This window comes from Emydura macquarii, unplaced genomic scaffold, assembly GCF_026122565.2.
Source record: "Emydura macquarii macquarii isolate MOO-44397 ecotype Brisbane River unplaced genomic scaffold, CSIRO-AGI_Emac_v2 contig_18, whole genome shotgun sequence".
Lineage (NCBI taxonomy): Eukaryota > Metazoa > Chordata > Testudines > Chelidae > Emydura > Emydura macquarii.
This window is the reverse complement of record NW_027130155.1, coordinates 7,562,126-7,579,413: the sequence shown is the minus strand read 5'-3', so window position 1 is coordinate 7,579,413 and position 17,288 is coordinate 7,562,126. Positions and strand designations below refer to the sequence as shown.

The window sequence follows — 17,288 nt, the reverse complement described above, 5'->3', positions numbered from 1 at the left end:
AATTTGTACAAAGTATGCCTTGTGAGCTAGATTTAGAGGTAAAGGGGAAAAAAAACAAATTTTGAATTCACAAATTTTAAGGCCAGAAGGGGCCATTTGATTGTCTAGACTGATCTACATAACACAGGCCATTTCACCTAATAATCCTTTCATTGAGCCTAATGACTTAGATTCACAGACTTTAAGGCCAAAAGGGACCATCATGATCATCTAGTCTGACCGCCTGCACGCTGCAGGCCACAGAACCTCACCCACCCATTCCTGTAATAGACCCATAACCTCTGGCTGAATTACTGAAGTCCTCAAATCATGATTTAAAGACTTAAATTTACAGAAAATCCACCATTTACACTAGTTTAAACCTGCAAGTAACCGGTATCCCATGCTGCAGAGGAAGGCCAAAAACCCCCCAGGATCTCTGCAATCTAACCCAAGGGAAAATTCCTTCCCAACCCTAAACATGGCAATCAGTTAACTCTGAACATGTGAGCAAGACCCAGCAGTCAGACATCTGGGAATTCTCTGCAGTAACTCAGAGCCCTCCTCATTTAGTGTCCCCTCACTGGTCATTGGAGAGATTTGCAACTAGCAGTCACACCTGCCTACCATGACATGTAGCCAGTCTCATTATACCATCTCCTGCATAAATCTATTGAGCTCAATCTTGAAACCAGTTAGGCTTTTTGCCCCCACTGCTCCCCTTGGAAGGCTGTTCCAGAACTTCACTCCTCTGATGGTTAGAAACCTGTGTCTAATTTCAAGCCTAAACTTGTTGGTGGCCAGTTTATATCCATTTGTTCTTGCGTCAACATTGACATGTCACATAACCCCTCTCCCGCCTTGATATTTATCCCTCTGATGTATTTATAGAGAGCCAAACATATCTCCCCTAAACCTTCTTTTGGTAGGCTAAACAAGCCAAACCTTTGAGTCTTCTCGCATAAGGTAGGTTTGTCCATTCCGTTGATCACCTTAGTAGCCCTTCTCTGCACCTGTTCTAGTTTGAATGTCTCTTTCTTAAACATACGAGATCAGAACTGCACACAGTACTACAAATGAGGTCTCACCAGTGCCTTGTATAATGGTACTAACACCTTCCTGTCTCTACTGGAAATACCTCGCCTGATGCATCCTAGGATTATATTAGCTTTTTTCACAGCCACATCACAGAATGACTGAGTTGCCAAAGTAATCAACCAATACACCCACATCTTTCTCCTCCATCACTTCCAACCGATAAGTCCCCAGTTTATAGCAAAATTCTCGTTAGCCCCTAAGTGCATGACTGCACTATTAAATTTCATCCCATTTCTATTACTCCAATTTTCAAGGTCATGCAAATCTTCTTGTAAGATATTCCGGTCCTCCTCCAAATTGGCTATACCAGCCAACTTTGAATCATCTGCAAATTTTATTAACACACTTCCACTTTTTGTGCCAAGGTCTTTAATAAAAATGTTAAATAAGATAGGTCCCAAGACCAATTCCTGAGGAACTCCACTAATAACGCCCTCCAGTCTGACAGTTCACCTTTCAATATGACCCACTGTAGTCTCTCCTTTAACCAATTGCTTATCCACCTTTCAATTTCCATATTGATCCCAGTTTTCTCCAATTTAACTAAGAATTTCCCATGTGGAACTGTGTCAAATGCCTTACTGAAATCCAGGTAGATTAGATTTACTGCATTTCTTTTGTCTAAAAAATCAGTTTTCTCCTCAAAGAAGAATATCACGTTGGTCTGGCATGATCTAACTTTTGTTAAAACCATGTTGCATTTTATCCCAATTACTGTTTACCTCTATGTTCTTAACTACTTTTTCTTTCAGAATTTGTTCCAAGACCTTGCACACAATTGAGGTCAAACTATCAGGCCAGAACTTTCCCAGATCGCTTTTTTTCCCTTTCTTAAAAATAGGTACTATGTTAGCAATTCTCCAGTCATGGGGTATGACTCCCATGTTTTCAGATTCATTAAAAATACTTGCTATTTGGGCTTGCAATTTCATTTGCTAGTTCCTTTAATACTCATGGGTGGAGATTATTGGGCCCTCACATTTAATCCCATTAAACTGTTTGAGTTTGACTTCCATTTCGGATGTGGTAATTTTTACTTCTATATTCTCATTTTCATCAGCCCCCTGCCACTATTCCTAAATTCCTCATTGTCTTGATTAAAAACTGAGGCAAAGCATTTGTTTAAATGTTGGGCTATGCCTAGATTATCTTTAATCTCCATCCCATCCTCAATGTTTAGCAGTCCCACTTCTTCTGACCTTGTTTTCTTTTTATTGATATGGCTACAGAACCTTTTACTATTGGTTTTAATCTCCTTTGCAAGGTCCATATCTGCTTTGCTTTTGGCAGTTCTCACTTTTTTCCCCTATACTTTCTGATCTCCAAAAGATAGCCGACAAGGAATGGAAAATGGGGTGGAGCTGCAATAACCTATTTGAGATGCTTGCTCATCCATCTTGGTCTGCAAACCTTCCTTATGAACGTTTTCCCCCTTATTTAGGATGCAAGCTTCAGACAGTTTCTGCAGCTTTGACTTAAAGTAATTCCAATCCTCCTCCATATTCATATCCTCTTTACCTCATCATTATTATACAATACTATTCCACCACCTTTACTTCTGCTTTTCTGAACAGCACATACCTTTCAATACCCATACTCCAGTCACGAGTACTATTCCACCACGTTTTTATTATCCCTATAGCTGGTTTCAGCTCCTGCATCAGCAGTTCTAGTTCCTCCATTTTGTTATCCAAGCTTCTTGCATTGGTATACAAACATCTTAGTTGTTTCTGCTTGACTTCACCCGGATTCCTCATTTAATTGGGCACAGTCATCTACTGCCAGTGTCGCCTACCTGTTACTGCCAATACCAATTAAGCTTTCTTTCTTCTTATTGTCCATTCCATTCCTTTCTTTCTTGATTTTCCTTCCAGTCAATATTAGACTCAGGAGTGGAGATTACACGAGCATCTCCCAATCATCTCCCTAAATTCCTAGTTTAAAGCTCTTTTAATCAGTTGTGCCAATCTCCTTCCCAGAAGTCTTATTTCCTTCCCTACTCAGGTGGCATCCATCCCAAGAGAACAGTCCTCGATGCCTCCCAGTGTGGTCTGTTTTAATTTTTGATTAAAACGTATCTTTCAAAAAGGCATCCTGAAAACCTCCAGAGATGGAGAATCCATCACTTCCCTTGGTGGTTTGTTCCAATAGTTAATTACTCTCAAGGTTACAAATGTGTGCCTCATTTCTAATTTGAATTGTTTTCAAAAATACATCCAGAGATTTTTTTTTATGCCTTTCTTTACTAAATTAAAGAGCCCTTTAGTACCTGCTGTTTTCTCCGGTGAACGTACTCTCAGTCTTTTCTCATAAAGCAAACAGATCAAGCTCTTTATGTCTGTCTCTCACTAGAAGGCATTTTCTCCAGACCTTGACTCGTTTTTGTGGCTCTTTTCCGCACCCTCTCCCACTTTTCAGCAAACTGCAGACACCAGGAGGGCCTCTCTCCCTCAAATCCCACAGTTCAGGAAACCAGAGTGGCCCCTGACTGGGGGCGTCTCCCTTTGCAGGGAGCCACTGAGAGACACTTTAAGGCAGGCACCCGCAAACAGAGTCCTTAGCTCCCCTTCCCCTCAATCACGAGGCACTTTCACAACCCCTGCAGCAGTTGCTCCCCTTTTCCTCGCTAGCTCGGAGTGGCGGACAGACACACAGACCCCAGACAAGCCAGGGCGCTGGGAGCCCCCGTTCCCAGGCCTGCAAAGGCCGTTGATGGTCGCTAGGCGCGCCCACTCCCAGTCCCTGCCTGCGCAGGGGAAGCGAAAGTGAAAGCGTCGCTCCCCAGAATTGCTGAGGAGGGGGCGGCGAGGAGGGGGCAACCTCCCCGCCCCCATCGCCGCCATCCCCCAGCCCCCGCGAGAGGCACCGTCCCCTGCAGCTGCCCGGGGGGGGAAGACCCCCCCCGAGCACCATGGGGGGGCAGCTCCCCCCTCTTGCCCCCGGGAGCGGGACGGGGCAATCCTCCTCCGGCAGTGCCGGAGGGTGGCCGGCCAGCCCCCCTGTTCTCCCCCTCACCTTCGGCGCCGAGTCCGTAGGGCGGAGAGCGGCACAGGCACCCCTGGCTTTGCCTCCGGCGTCCAAGTTGCCCCACCCCGCGGCCGCGACGGGACGGTCTGGGAAGGAACCGAGACCCGCCCCTGAAACCCGCCCTCCCGCGGCCGCCTCCCAGCCAAGGGGGGGAATGGCGAGGGGGCGATGCAGGGGCGAGGGAAACGTGGGAAAGGTTTTACGGGGGTCGGAGGGAGGCGAAACTCTGCTGCCCCGGGGCCACCTGCCCTGAGCAGGACCTTATTGTAAAGCAGCCGGCCCAACTGCAGCAGCTCTGGCCGATAGGTATGCAAATATATGTTAATGAGTGCATTTGTGGGCCTGTGACCTCAGCCCTGCAGGGCCCACCATAGGCCAGTCTCCTAGGAGTGCCTGCCCTGGCTGCCCCCCCACCCCCCCGCCCCACCAGCGGGGTCAGGAGCCTCCACAAAGGACAGCCAGTGTAGCCTCCTTCTCCCAACTCATGGCCTATGTCCCAAGAGCTTACAATTCCAGGGCAGGATTCTCGCTCTCATTCTGCCTTTTTTGTGTTTGTACAGCACCTAACACACTAGGATCACAGTCCTGGTTGTGATCTTTAGAAGAGCCAGGAAATCCAGGAAGTCCACTAGAGATTTTGTTATTGCTCTGGATTTGGCATCGCATGCCCTCCGATACTACAGTGATGGACAGCAGCATCAATGCTAAAATAGATACTGTGTATATATAATCATGTAACAGCATTGTAGACCTAGCCCAGTCCTTTCTTGTTTCTGGGGGAGCGGACAGTTGGAGTGGAATAAATCTGTGTGAATTTGATAATCACTATCAATTCCCCTCAAGTCCTCACAGATACTGTACAAATTACATACACCATATAGACATAATTTCTTTCTGCCTTGTTTAGTTAGGAATGCCGATGCAAACAGCTGTTCTTCTGAGCTGTTGTGAGTATGACTGGCTGAGTTAAACAATAATATTTTAAAACTGATAGATTGGTGATCAGCTTCTCACTACTCAAACACGTATTAATGCTTGTCTTTCCACTGTCATTTTTAGCAACTCACGCTGGTCATTGATAGGATTGAAATGAATTATATGCCAAATAATCTTTAAACACTATAAAACTGTAGAGCTACACTTTACTTTGTGATGTATATTTAGAGTCTTTCATTTGCAACCATACAATTAACCCAGCCTGTCTGTTGTTTTACTTTTCAATAACTCCCATCTCTTCCATATTATCAAGTTCAGTTTTGACTTTACATTTGAATTTGGAGACACTGATTTGTCTTCCAGAATATCTGTTTTCCTCTCAGATATGTTAGACCTGGGCAGACATCAGAGATTTTGCCTAGCTTATTGTCTTGTGTTGTCTGTATGCAATTCTGTGGCATTTGCAAGAATAATTTGTTAAACTAACTTCAAGCCTAGGCAGGACTTTAATCCTACAAAAGTGGTACATCTCATGAATGGAAAGTTGTAGTGATTCCTTGCCCTTGTTCCAATATTTTACATCCTGAATATGAAACCTGCTTTAGATTTCTGCACCTTTTCCTTGGCTACAATATTTTTTTTTCTTGGACTAACATGTCATGGTACAGCAGTATCCTGTTTAAAGGCTATATCTGCCATTGATGTTTAGCTGTATTTGTCAAGGTGAAGAAGTTTACTGTACAGTCAGTATATCTACAAGGAGATCTCTCTGAAGCCTTGTTGTTCTCCAAGAATAGACTGGATATTGTAACTGTGCAATATACTTCTGAAAAATGATTTGTCTCTTTGTATTGGACTATAGTTCTTGGCTCACGTTCACCAGCACCTCCATCAAATAGGAATCTAACTTTCAGAAAATTTTTGTTTCTACTTTGATTGCTATTTTCATTTCTTTCAACTGTATTTTTTCCCTTATGAAATGATGCCTCCTGGAATTGCTGCTTGCTGGGTCACCTACAGCCCCCGTCTATATTTCACTGCTTCTGCCAATGTGTATGGTTCCGATTAAGGTTAACTCATGCTCCCTGCAGCAATCATTGTTTCAGTCTTATTTTATTATTCCACATGCTTTCCTGTCTGTTTATTAATGAGTCAAAGTGACCCATATTCACATCTTTGAGCATTGCCGGTCACATATTTATTATATTATATATTTGTCATTTATTGAAAATAACAAATTTCTCTCAAAAGTAACATTTTTCTGGAGATACAGTACATCTAATTGTTTTTTATAGTCCTTGCAAAATCAACTTTATCATCTTCCTCCTCCTATGTACAAGTATCGTAAACTTGCACTACTACTGGGTGTGTCCCATGAAGACAGTCATAGACAGTATTTTAGGTGCTTTCTCTGAAGCCCCTCTGGCAATGAGAACAGCTATCTAGTTGTTGCTTAAACAGATGGAATTTTTCTGCATGATTTTCTTGCAAAACCAGAGCAGTTGAGGAAGTAATTGCTCCATCTTTTTTCACTGTAACTTCTGATATCATATAATATCTACTAAGTCACATATCAGCCTAGTTTGGGAGAAGACTCAGCACTTTTATTAACTGAATAAGCCGGTAGCTCAGACTGAGACTGCTAAGGATTCTGGAAACCTCTGATTCTCATTAGGCACAATCAAAAGTTTAGCAGAGATGTCAATGTAGTTACTCATATAATAGTGTTGCATAATTTTATTTGCATAGTGATGCTGAGTTGGAACAGGATATGATTTGTAAGAACAGGTTTATCAACTATTGACATCAAGTGTTGTTTAACTTGGTTATTTCTAACGTGACTAGTTTACAGATTGACTTTTTTGATATGTGAAACATTTTTCAGATTGATGGCTTACACAGTGTAGTTAAGGTTGAGAAGTCCTTTGCTTTCTATACCACTTTTTTGAGTGACTTATCTAAAAGTTATTTGTTTACATTATAAATTCTTCATGAACCTTCTTTTATATTTGTGTAATGTACTGGGACTGCACACACCTCAACATTGGTATCTATAGCAATAAAAGCACAGGTCTTTCCTTGTCACTGGGCACCTCTGTCACTGCCCAGGGAATCACACTGCATAGCCAGTTCAGGAAGTGGTTTCACAAACACACCACACACACAAAACTGTTTATTTTTTCACCAAGGTCTGTATTGATTCTTCTCTTACATAGTAATAGCAAGCAATGCAGGCTTACCACAAGAGTGGGCTTCCCCACCCTTACTTCACTCCTCAGCCCGGGCTCACACTCTGAGCTGCCTTTACTTCCTGTTTCCTCCCCTTATATTCTCCCAATTACCTTGTTAGCTCAGTGATTGTCACCGAGGTGCTCACAGTCCCCCAACAGAAAGTGTATAATTGCTCTCAGCTGGGCCTGCAGCCTTTTCCAGGCTGCAGCAATATCAGTGATCAGGGTGCTGCTAATAGCATCTTCTCACACTCTTACTAGAGCTCAATCAGGTAAAAATATATTGTGGGAAGAGACCAGGGACAGACCCCTTTTCTATCTGCTTCCTGAGATACCTTTCTGTCCCTCCTCTACCCCTGTAATGGAGCTGTCTAGATTTTAATAGCCATTTGGTAGGAAGAGCTGTTATTTCCCAATGGAAAGACTTGTTTTCTAGTGAGCTTCAGTTTATCACTTTCCCCACATTTCCTTTCTTTTATGATGTTTAAAATTAATGCAACAACAGGTAGCTTGAATAATTTGTTAATTGTGCTTTGATTTTCCACTTTGAGAAAAGGAAGAAATATGGCCCTTTTTAAATGCCAGCAACGCAGAAGGCTGGCATTCACAAGTTTAGTGTCTTTGCACCAAAGTCAAAATTCCCCACAATAAAAGGAGGATGTAAAGTCTTTTTTTCTCAATGGTACATTTAGTCACTATTATCATCCAGTTAGAAAGGCTGAGGGATAAAAATAAAGCATAGCCCTGCTTCCATATTATTCCATATTGAAAGGTTTACTGAGAAGTGCTGTACTTTGGACTTCCTATGAGAATACCCCTTCAATGGGAGCTGCAGGTGCTCAGCACCTCTGAAACTCAGACCCTATATTAATAAAAAGAGGAAGAGATTTTGTTTTTTGAATGAGTCATGTCTTTTCCAGGTTACACACACACATTTCTATGAAGGGCTGAATTGTAGTCAAGGGATAGGAGAGAATGTCACTGTGGGAAATAGAGGATTTTGTTATTTCAGCTATACAGAGTGGGGGAAATAATCCACACCATTCCTTCTAGAGAGGAGAGGAAAGGGGAAAAAAGCTAAGGATACAAAAACTGTTACAAATAATATTGTATTGTCACTTGAGCAGGTTTTCCTTGTTTAAACAGTATACAACTATTATTTCACTAGCATGTGAAGGGTGGTAAGGGCAAACTATTGTAAATATATTTACTAAATATTCAGCCAACTAACCTTGCATTTAGATTAGAAACCTATATAGTCCAGATGGGGCGAAGAGAGTTAGGAGGAGAAGCAGAATGGTCATTACTGCTCATGGTAGCTCTTCAAGACAAAAAAAACCCACAACATTAAAATGCTTGAAGTAGTTTGTGAATGTCAGTAATGCACCTGCCTGAGTGTTCACTAATGGAAGAAGGGAACATGCAAAGAAATCTCACAATAAGCAAAACAAAGACAATTATCAGGAGAGTGAACCTGATAATGCTGGCTCCCAGGCTGGCTATCTGGTAGTCCACAACCTCCCTTTTGATTTTATGAAATCACTAATCGAAAAATTTAGACATAGGTATATTCCCACTCGCCCTTCAGTGCCCCCACCCCTGAGTAAAACAAATAATCACTTCTAATAGTTTTAAACAGCCAAAAAAATCTGGACGTTAGAAACTCATGGCATCCGCAGTTAAGAAACACAACGGTATCTTTGCCCCTTTTCAGTATCCCCAGACAAGCTGAAGACCACATCAGCTGCCTCTAAATAAATAAATAATCCAATCAAATCAAAATAAAATGGTTAGTTTTGAGTACAAGGCACTATACTGCAACTCAGAAGACCTGGATTCTATTGTGGCCTTTCACCCAGATTCCCTGTGGACACTGGGGAAGTGATTCCAAGCCCCATGAAAAGGCATTCAAACTGAGCGGAAGGCAGTGAATTACTCTGTACTGCTGGTGCAACATGCAGAGAAATGGGAGATGCACTGGTCGAATCTGAGTCCCTCCATTTATGTCACAAGACTTGGGGAGAACCCTGAGGAGGCTGCCAAGCAGAGCTTACTCACTGTGGCTTCCATTTCCCCTCCATGAGGATTGGCGCAGAAATAAAGTCTCCCCTTGTCTGTGGCGTAGTCTGTGGACAGCATAAAAAGGTGGAACTCTGGATTGAATATCAGTATCTGAAAGATGTGGGCAAAGGTTAGTGTAGTTTCTTGAATGCACCAAAGGTAGCAATGGTGGGAAATTTGAGGGGAGTAGGGGGTCTTGTCTCTGACCTATATTAGGTGTGGATGAAGATGTGGGGAAAAATGAAAATATGCTCTCACCTTTAACTTTATCTTACTGAAGTTTTTTGTCTGGAAATTTCTTTAGTGTTGTGTAAATATTCTTAGGTGTTAGTAAATTGGCAAACAAAATCTATTCGATGGTTTTGCCTTATGTAAATATCAACCTATATAGTTGAGAGTTTACACAAGTCACAACCATCAGAACAGATTGTGTTTGTCAATGTATGAACACCTAAATTTCACAGTGGATCATATGCACATTACAGGTTCTGCTGATAGAGTTTGTAACACTTGTGGTTTTGGTTCTTGGGGGACTGGGTGTTGCCAGTATGAACAGAATCTTATCTGAGACTTCAAGAAAGCTCCAGGCTTTGCCAGTAAAAACACTGGAATCACTGTGAAACTCACTTTTCACTCACATTTCACTGATGTTATGAACTACACCAGCATATTCCATGGGGCTCTTGGCAGTTATGGGACCTGCTGATGTAGTGCTGACAATGCTTAGAACTTTCTGGAAGAGTTCGGGTTTTAAAAGTCTCAGGAAGACTTCATATAATTCAGAATTTAGAAAATCCTTGTTGGAACCACTTTGATATACCCTTCTTTGACTCTGCACTGCCCAGTGTATCCCGAGCCTCTGATTCTAAGGGCTTTGAGGGATGCTTTGAGAGCAGATAGGCAAATGATGGAATAGAATTTTTGTTGAAAATATTCCATCTAAGAGCAGGGAACTGCCATTTTGCTAATCATTGTACATATCCATAGAGGCTATCTAAATAGACAAGATAAAGGAAAGTAATTATTATTCCTTTTATTATTAGAGAAACTGAGAGATGTGATCTCACTGGAAATCTGTGGGAGAGGAGGAATTGAACCAAGATCTCTTGAGTCCCAGTCTAATGCACAAGACTAGCTTCCATTTTTCAGTAAAATTATCAGGTCTCTGTCACTATGATAATCAAAAGATTTATTCATGGTATTTAATTCATGATATTTAATCAGCTCTATGTTTATAAAATATTTACATCTATGGTAAAAAGGACTAACTTGGTTTGTTTCGTTTCACATCAAGTCACTCACCAAGCGTGCAGATAACAGATCAATTACCTGCTCTAAGTATTTTTTAAAATGCTCTTTAAAAAATACCCAAAACTAATAAAAACACCTAGATGAAGCAGTGGGTTAGTTCTGTAGGTCGCTTTGTTAAATCAGCAGCTGGATAATAGAAATGTATAGTTTTGAATTCCAAACAACAAAATACACAAGCCCTTAGTTTTAAACATATGCTGATCTTTAATGCCCCTTGTCAAACTGCTACTAAAGAGTCAATAGGAAAAAGGGGGTTGAAAATAATCACTTAAATTGGAAAAGACATTGCAGCAGTGAACTTCAGCCATCATCAAGATACAGAATCATTGAATAACCCCAAGGAAAAACAAATAAAGAAAGCATCTTTGAATGTTTCCCAACAACAAAGATTTTGCATGAAGCTGCTTTCAAGCTTTGATTTGAAAAGAGGGGGAGGGGGAGTTTTACTGTTGCCAGTCAGAATCTATTAAAAAATGTCAGCCCTGCAAATAAACCAGAATAAGCTGCTTATGAGGGGAGGAGAAGGGAAGGAAAGAAAGGGGAACCACCCAACATAAATTATAAGAGGCATTACAGTTTACAGCATTTAGGATTAACACATTTATGGCACCAAGACTTAAAATGTAGTTTGTGCAAATCCAGTTTTCTGCTAACTGGCTACTGATGTTACAAATAAATATTCAAAGGGTAACCAGCCATACAGAAATATTTGAATAACATATTTCCTTTCCTTCTTTTCTTATTTTGACAGCATTTTTTTGCTTTTTGCGTCTGTTATCCGATATGTACACTACTAATATCAGAAAGGTTGTGTTAAGAATTCAGCTGTGAGCATAACAAGGAAAGAAAGGACCAGCCTATTATATTAAGAGATACCAAAGATCTAACATACTGTGGGTCCCATCTAGGCTACAGGGTTGTCTATAGAAGACACTCAGGAAAGTTAAGGCAACTCAACTAAAAGGCATAAAGTCAGTACACATAAATTAAAGCCTATTAACCCTCCCCTCATGTTGTTATTAACAATATCCCTTATTCCCTTTCCCCTGGTCTGTTGATAGTTTTTAAGGAGGGAAACCAAAAGCCAAAACCTATGACATCTTTTTGATGGTATTAAAGATGGTAGTAACTGTCCTTTGTGGAAAAAGAGAAAAAATTAGTTGAGATGGACTGGAGCTCCTATTGTTGCTGCTGTTGTAAAAATCTTATTCTGTTTTCTAGAACATAAAGACACACACAAAAGGGCAAAGAAAGAAAATACAGCTTGTCTTTAGTGCTGATTCACCTGCAAACTTAATGCTGGAGAAACATAGACACAGTACACAGTCCTATCAGGTACTCTGAGAGCTTACAGACTTGAATCAGCATTGGGCTATTTAGGCATTACTTTTAGCTGCCTCTCTGGTCACAGGCTTACAGCAGTGCTGTAAAACAGAAAGGCTTGGCCAGCTAACTCAGACACTTATTAAACAGAAGGCAAAGAGAGAGAGATGAAATAAGTTAGGGAAGAGAAAGGTGACAGCAAGAACCAAAGTCTCGGAGCTCAAGTGGTATTGGGATTTAGCCAGAGCCAGTGGAGGTAGCAATGTCATCAGGGTCCCTCTCTCCTGCTCAGTCTAGTCAGGACAGGTCTCAGGATCAGGATGAAGGTTCAAGGGAGTTGCAGTGGACCTTGGGGGTCCGAGGAGATGGTGGGCTGGCATCCATGATGGTGAAGCTTGCTCCTTTCAGTTCACCAGCTCCCTGCCAGCCAGCTCATTTGATTTTTCCCCAGAAGTCTCTTTTCAGGGACTCCAAAAGGGAGTGAAGGGCAGAATAGCCCATCCTCTCATTATTCTGCTCCCCAATGACACCTAATTTCCCACACACCTATTCAGGTCTGTTGATTTCCCATCCCATACTTCTGTCATTTACTAGGCATAATTTCCACACAATCCTTGAGTTATGTCAGTAGGCCTTTTTGTCACTCTATCTCACTTTTGTACCTTTTCCTATTAACAGTTGTTATAGGTGATTGGAAAAATTTGATAAACATTTATATACTTTCCCACAGTTGAGTTCAAAATTAACTAGGCCTGTAAGACCCCAATTATTACACAGGTCTGAGGTCTTAACCTCATGGCCACGAGCTAATATAATATCAGATCTCTTAGCTGTCATGAGGAGTTAGTGCTAAATCTGAGTCCCTAAGTCTCTAGTATGCTTCTTAGATAATGAAAGGGATAGGTGACTGGTTGTGTTCCTGAGAAAATGATGATTTTCATGTTGCTGAAATGTAATGTAATTGTATTTATGGTATAATTAATTCTGTTCAGAGACCAAGAGTCCTGATAAGCATCTTTTATTTTAAATCTAAATAAATAAAATAAAAAATAGCAGTGCGGATTACCAAAAGGAGTGCATCACACTAACAATATTCTTCTTCAGTTGATAAGGTAGTTTCACTGTCGTCTTTGTTATAGTGTGCAGTTTATGTCTCTCTACAGCAACTCTGGTAGCCAGGCTGACAAAAAATTAAAAATAAACAGAAGTATAAAAGTCCCAGTCTAAGGTCCATTTGATTATCCCTGGATGGTATTGGAGATAATCACTTATCAGCTACATGATATTGCACGTAATCACTTATCAGGGTGTATCAGCTGTCACTGGAAATATTTAGTATGTTATTGAAAAATATTTGATTGTAAACCAGACAGATTAGAATGTTCCATGAGTACCATGAGTATGGTTCAATGCAGGCATCAGATAGGCTGACACAACCATTTCCATTCTTCATGATGCAAATATGCTTTTCCATGTAAAAAATGACAAAAACATGCACAGGAAAATTACTACTTGCCAGAAAAGTCACAGTTTCCATCAGGAAAAGGGAATTGCCCCTCATGCATTTTTCTACAATATCAGATAAAAAAATTGTAATAGCCCAAATACATGTACTTACCTGTTGATGCTAGTAACCATCTATCCCATGTTTGTCACGAGTCTACTAAAAGGTGAACATGCAACCTTAGTCAGAAGGGAAAGAGTTACATACATGTCCTGGCACCTCCCTGCATCCTTTTCATCCAGAGCCTCCTCCACCCCAAATATGCACACTTGCGCACGCATACACACAGAGATAGGGAAGAATACCCTATCAGATTACTCAGGTCTCTATATCTTCATCCAACAGGCCCATCTACCGATCAGTTAGCTATTTAGGGGGCAATTGTTCAAGGCATGTCCAAGGTTCCTTCATGCCATCTGCCTCCAGAACGCCTTCTTTTTGTGCATCTACAGAGGAGCTAGTGATGTGGTTCCATAAGGACAATGTGGAAAGATGAAGTTTGTCACAAAGACAGTTTGAGCATCTAGCTGAAGGCCAAGAGGAAGTTATGAATATGTTAACCGATAAGCGTGGTCAGCTAGGCGTGGGCAAAGTTTTCTCTGAAGCTAAATAAGGTAGAAAACCGCTGACTGTCTCTTTCTTTTGACTGAAGTTGTATTTTTCCAATTTAGCAATAAGCTATGCGCATGCCTTCTTTTGTAACCAAATACAGGAATGTAACCAAATACGGGACGTTCCTTGTGCAACTGTATACGTGACACTGTTTGTGCAACTCACCGTTATTTCTTCTTTGTATTACACATGCTTAATACATTTTCCTGTATAACAATGACTTGGTAATAAGTCTGTATAAAAACCCTCACACGATGCAGAATGGGGGCACAGTTCAGCTAAAGCTGTTGCCCCAGGTAATTATCTTGTAATAAAGGTCTTTTTCTTGCCCACCCAAACAGAAGTGAAGACTGTGTTTTCTTCTACAACAACTATCCAGCAAAGGTCACCTTCACATGTAGATCCCTTCTATCCAATAGTTCCTCTACAGCTAGCATTGAATGTCTGAATAAGGGATTCCAATCTGCCTTGCCCCCATCCCCACCTCTCTTTGGATGTAGTGGAGGATGGAATAGAGGAAGATTTTCAACCCCTCAATGGAAACGATGAAGTGATAACATGATTGCTTCTCTGCTACACCTGGAATGGGGGGGGATAGAAATGATATAGACAGGTCAGCCTTAGGAGACAGGCCCACTCCTTAGTCTCTTTTGCGGATGTTGCGAGACAGTAGCTAATATCCAGTGTAAGCAAGGTCTGAGTGTCGGAGTAAAGGGGGGCACATTATTTGCATGGGCTTTGTATCTGCATGAGTACAATTAAGTACTTAGCATAATTTACCTAGGTGCGGAGCATAATGGGAAATGGTTAGCAGGGCTGGGTTTGGGTTACAAACCACTTTTGTGTTAACTGCTGGGGTAATGAAATGTTGTCCTTCAATTGTATGAACAGATGTCAGCAAAACTGTGTTTAGTCTGTTATGATAGAACACTTCACCCTAAACTAGGCAGAGCTCCCCAAGGGTGGCAGGCCGATGTCCCAGCCTGGAAAAGGGGGAGGTAGAGGAGTCTCCTATTGGGATTGCAGGGACCAAGTGAAAGGGCTGCCCCAGGCAGGGAGTGACTCTCACCTCCCATTGTTAAAAGATAGACTTAATGACTCACCTTGGAGTCTTTTGTCTCTTGAAAGCAGGAACATTTCCTGTATGACAGCAGAAGGTTTACCTATGAGCTGAAATCATTAGGAGCTGAACTTTGCCTGACCACTAACAGAACTGAGTGGGCAACAGGCAACTCTGGTGGGAGGCTAGCACAGTCGGTGCCAGCCCAGTCAACAAGGGGGGTCGGCACGATCGGTGCCAGCCCAGGGCAGCCAGCGGTCGGCGGAGGGGCCGGCACAGTCGGTGCCAGCCCAGGGCGGTTGGCGGAGGGGCCGGCACAGTCGGTGCCAGCCCAAGGCGGCCAGCGGTCGGCGGAGGGGCCGGCACAGTCGGTGCCAGCCCAGGGGTCAGCAGAGGGGCCGGCACAGTTGGTGCCAGCCCAGGGCAGCCAGCGGTAGGCGGAGGGGCCGGCACAGTCGGTGCCAGCCCGGCCAGTGGTTGGCGGGAGCCAGGTGCGGTTGGTGCCCGCAGTTGGTGGGAGATCGGCGTGGTCGTTGCCAACAGTGGGGGACTCAGTGAGGCCCACAGGCGATAGGAGACGGCAGCAGAGGGGGCCTGGACAGGCCTGTGTTGGACTGGTGCGGCATACGGGGCGGAACCACACCTGAGAGGTGGATATTGCAACTACGACGGTCAGTACAGGGGGAAGAAGGAAGGGAGAGGCGCAGGACACGCCCTGTACTCTGGGATGGGTTTGGGCTCATTGAGTTCATGAACTCTGTTTGCACTGTTTCCCAAACCAGTGCGGTGTTATCTCTGTTGTGCTATTAAAAGGTTTCTTTCTACACTCAGACTCTGTGCTTGTGAGAGGGGAAGTATTGCCCTTTGGAGGGCGCCCAGGGGATAGTGTGTAATTTCCCAGGTGACTGGGTGGGGGCTCGAGCCAGTTTGGTGTTGTATCATTTACAGGGACCCCTAGATACAGAACCCGGCCCTTGCTGCTGCCGACTTGGTCTGGCAGAAGGGTTACACCAGCACAACCATTCTGCCTGATGCGTGTACAATTTGAACCGGATAGACTCCTGGATATAATTCGGAGCATCTTCATACATACACTCTAAAGTGCTGGTTGTAAGTCTGTAGGTCTCAATGTCCCATGAACTGATTTCCTTTACTTCTATCTACAATATCATTGGGGTATTTGCATTATTTCAGTGCTGTTAATTACATTGATTATACAGTATACAGGTACTGTGGGAAAACAACAGCTTTTAACTCTCTATTCTACTCAGACTGATGCCTCAGAGGCTAGCAAGAGCGTGTAAATAATGGATGGTTCTATGGTTGCACAGGGGATGCTTTGTAAAGGATTGGTTTTATATATTTGATTAAATGTAGCAAAAGTCTTTTACGTTATCATGACTAACAATGTCACATTATATGAGTCATCAAGGGTCAGGCTGAGAACAGGAAGTTGTTAAACTTCAAAAAGTTCAAGTTCATATATTTCACAATAGGCTCAGGAGAAAAAAACAACCTGTGTATATTGAGGGCTTCATAAAAAAGATGTTATGAAGGCAGAAGAATCACCACCGACAGACCCACAAGAGTTCAGGATTTAAACTCAAAGACTAATACACACAATGATAATAAGGAAAATATGGTACCAGTTAGGGGCTTCTCACTGTGAGGGCTGTGAGCACGTGGGAGATTTGGAAGTGAGGAAGGGAAAAACATTAGGTATGCATAAGCTTTAGCTGAGATATGAATGTGCATTTGTTTCTTTAACAATCTATTGTCATACATTCGCATGCATGTGGGGGGCTGAAAGCAATACACATTATGCTTAAAGGACTCCTTACTATGTACCTTTTTGTCTGGAAATCACAGACATGCTTCCTTCACCATCTCTTCTTCCAGGGTGAAAGCTGTTTCCCCTTTTTGAGTTGGCCTGTGTGAAATTCCCAATTACAATAAAACCATGGGGGTTATACTAAAACAAGGTTTATTAAGAACTCAGAGAGAGAAACCAAATAAACAGCAGGCATAATGGGCCAGATCCTCCCTACCTTAGTGGGTTCTTGTGTAATTCTTCTAGCTATCTTCTACATCAAATTAATCAATTTACCTCCATAACGTAGATGGAAGATGCCTGGACTACTTCATC

The 17,288-nt window shown here is 42.4% G+C and overlaps 1 protein-coding gene across 2 annotated transcripts in view; it reads right to left on the bottom strand.

Moving 5' to 3' along the window:
• Positions 1–4,262, bottom strand: part of PLSCR1 (phospholipid scramblase 1) — a 31,730-nt gene extending 27,468 nt beyond the window's left edge. For both annotated transcript variants that reach the window (XM_067555376.1, XM_067555550.1), the window contains exon 1: positions 4,093–4,262. The gene's annotated coding sequence lies outside the window, so the exon portion shown is untranslated. The remainder of the gene's footprint in view (positions 1–4,092) is intronic.
• Positions 4,263–17,288: the final 13,026 nt, after the last annotated feature.